Consider the following 3,247-nt stretch of genomic DNA (forward strand, 5'->3'; position numbering starts at 1 on the left):
AGTTATATGAAATTAAGTTGGAAAAAAGTGAAAAAAAAATGAAAAAGTTAGATCATAGTATGCAGAAGGGAGGGTATAATAAATTCTTACTTTTTCTTACAATAGGGACAGGGAGGTCCTAAATCTGTAAAAAATGAGCCTACATAGTTTTTGAACGATCCCTAGTTGAGCCACCAAATTAGATGCTCTGTACCATGAATCAAAGAGAACTCTAAAAAAGGACAAATTCACGCAGCTTGGCTACCATCGACCGACAGCATGAATTCACGAAGTGGGACGGTGGCAGAAGCATAAGCACGTGTCACAAACGCAAAAGCGATACAAAAAAAAAAAAAAAGTGCCGAGGGTATGATGGTTAGGGGGAAAAGAAATTCGGATGAGAAATTTTTCATCAAACGGTACATTCTCAAGTTTTCTTCTTTTTTTCTTCATTCGCCTCCCTCAATTGGGACGCGGAAAATGAACGCATAAATTGTATTTTTATTTATTTTTAAAATATCGTTTCGTCGAACGCAGTCATATTTTATTTGGTTAATTCTGCTCGTGACAACGCGAGAGATGGATGATATGCAGCTTGCCAAGAGTGGTTGTCGTCGTTTTCGTCGGTGCCGCACGCGCCTATATTAGCCTCAGGCTGCAAATCGCAAAGTGGTGGCTTTGGCTCTGCAAAAAAAAAAGGAAGAAACAAAACGTCCCTACGTAAGATGTTGAATAATGTATTTAAAGTGCTTTGAGGCTTGTTCTGCGGTGCCCCACTCGGAACATCGAAATTGATTTGAATAATTTAAGAAGTCGTGAAATAAAGGTAATTTTGCATTTTTTTTTTTGCTTCCTCAAGAAATAAGCTGCAAGAGTTAGAGAGTACACACTGTGTACTCCATATAAATTATTTCTTCTTCGGTACGTCCGCAACTGCTAGGTGATGGCGGAAATTTCCCTTTATTTTTGTAAAGCATTAGGCAGACTTGATATACGAGACATGAAAATCACGCGTTTCTGGTAGCATAGCACAGACTGACTGTATTCGTCAATAGTTGCTACTCCGTGATTGATCGGAACTGGTAAGAATTGCACTTCGATCCAAATATATAAGCGATGGGACTTTCCGCTCATTTTAGGAGGGCACATTTTGGCACATCTCATATTATGGATCAATAACGGCGCCGGCCAAATCCTTACAGGCAGTTGAGATGGGAAAGGACTGTTAGGGCGTAATGATTGGTGCTTCATGAAACCGAGAATACCTCTGCATCTCCATAATCACCACGGGAAGGGTGTGTTTTGATGAGTGATGTGTGAAAACAAAAATTTAGAACACAATTCAATCTTTTTAATTAATTTTGAAATTTTCAGGACTATTTCACTAACTTACATCATAGTTAGTGAAATAGTCCTGGCAATTTTTTTAAAAGAATCCGTATAAGGTATCTCTAAGAAAACAAAACCCTGTAGCATGTCGACATTCATGATATCAAACTATTCAAAAGCTATTTTCTTGATGTTAGAAAAAGAACAAGAAGAAGTGCCAATTGTATTATCTAATTTGTAATTGTATCAGATATCAGTTACGAAATATGGGAAAATATCAACATAGTTTACCTGCTTGTAATCAACACCATCTACGAAAAAAATACGCTGGAATACAGTAGTGTTTCATCTGAAAAATAATTTATCTTTCTATCTATCGATGCACATATTACATAACATTCATTCCCGTTCTCCTATTATTTGCATTCGTTCTCAACACAATATCGAGTATTTCGATCCATCATATTTAACGTCATTCGATCGAATTCCTCCAACAAAATCATAACTGACTGCATACCAAGCCAAAATGGAATTGATTTCCACCATTCATCAAAATGTTCCTAAAGAAAAATAAAAAAATTCAACCATTATTGTGCACGAAACCAATGTTAATTATTCAATCCGATTTAAACCTGTCATTCCAGTTTTCAATTTGCCATTCGTTATTGCGTCAACATCTCCTCCTGTGCATATATACCAGCCTTTTTTTGTCCGGAGGTAAGGATAAAACTCCCACCAACTACGCCAGCGCGCTGGAACAGAGAGAATCCATCGTTCTTCGTCAGACGCTTGCTGATGGCAGAAGGAAAATTTCCTCATAGAGCATCCCGAACGATGGCAGAAGCAGCACATGAGTTGGGAAACATTCTTCGAGAAGGAACTAAACCAGGGGAAGACGGGGTAATATGCGCACCCTAAGGAAAAACTAAATTTGAAGTGGGTGTTTCATCGAAAACTTCATTACAGGAAAGTCACTTAAAAATCTCAAAACTACTTAAAAAAAAGTCACTGGATTGAGACAATTATATCTCAGAAATATAATTTAAAAATATATAATCATGGTCAACTATTAAAAAAAGGTAAATAACGCACCTGTCTATTCTAAGCGAGGTGTTTTCTGGAAAATTCCAGTTATTTACCAAATTCTACACAGTACTATGTCTCACTTATATTAGAAATTTTGCTGCATATTTTGAATTTCACCTATGATTTCTGAGCAACCATTAAGTATGGTACATTTACACCTAGTCCCCCTACTCAGGGACAATGTGGGCTCGTCTCGACGACACGAGTCCATCGATGTCGAAGTCGCTCAGCTGTTTTTCCACTTTGCTCACGTTTTTTCTTCACTTTTGCTTTCGGTTTTCCGCTTCCGCTTGCACCTCTCCCCAACAGAGCCACATCCTCGCTGCACTCAGTAAACTCTCACCGAGGTCGTCGTCGTCTTCGTTGGTCGAGTGCCAGCGCAGTGTCAGCTGTTTTTCGGATGCTAAATAAAGAGAATTTTTCAATGGTGAGAGGGGAGGCTAATGATGGGGAGAGGATATTCATAGGTGCATGCTGTCTCTTTTGCTCTTATGAATGGGAATCGTGGAAAACCGATGGAAAGTGAATTCGGAAAATAGGGTGAACGGACTGTGCCGGTATGCGAATTTTCTCGAGTCAGAGAGGATGGTACCAATACATAGGCAGTTTGTCTATACGAGGGATGCCGGGTAAGATTGTGTGCAATGGCAGTATGGATTGTGCGCAGTATGCAAAACATCGCCTTGAATGAAAACATCGCATTTAAGTGGCCTTTGTGGGATTCGTTGAGAAAATAAAAATTGGCAGTGTAGCCAGAACGATTGAAAAGGCATTTAGATGACATTTTAAGAAATGTTTAATAAGAATCTATCAAATAAGATCTTAAACTTTAGGACAAAATAGAAGCAGCAAT

The 3,247-nt window shown here is 38.5% G+C and overlaps 1 long non-coding RNA gene across 1 annotated transcript; it reads right to left on the minus strand.

Moving 5' to 3' along the window:
- Positions 1 to 399: 399 nt before the first annotated feature.
- LOC110678074 lies at positions 400 to 2,375 on the minus strand. Its single transcript, XR_002501436.1, has 3 exons — positions 1,941 to 2,375; positions 1,600 to 1,868; positions 400 to 663 (listed from the first exon to the last, which is right to left on the minus strand). It is a non-coding gene; the product is annotated as an uncharacterized LOC110678074 (long non-coding RNA).
- Between the last annotated feature and the right edge of the window lie 872 nt (positions 2,376 to 3,247).

Source organism: Aedes aegypti, chromosome 3 (assembly GCF_002204515.2).
Source record: "Aedes aegypti strain LVP_AGWG chromosome 3, AaegL5.0 Primary Assembly, whole genome shotgun sequence".
Lineage (NCBI taxonomy): Eukaryota > Metazoa > Arthropoda > Insecta > Diptera > Culicidae > Aedes > Aedes aegypti.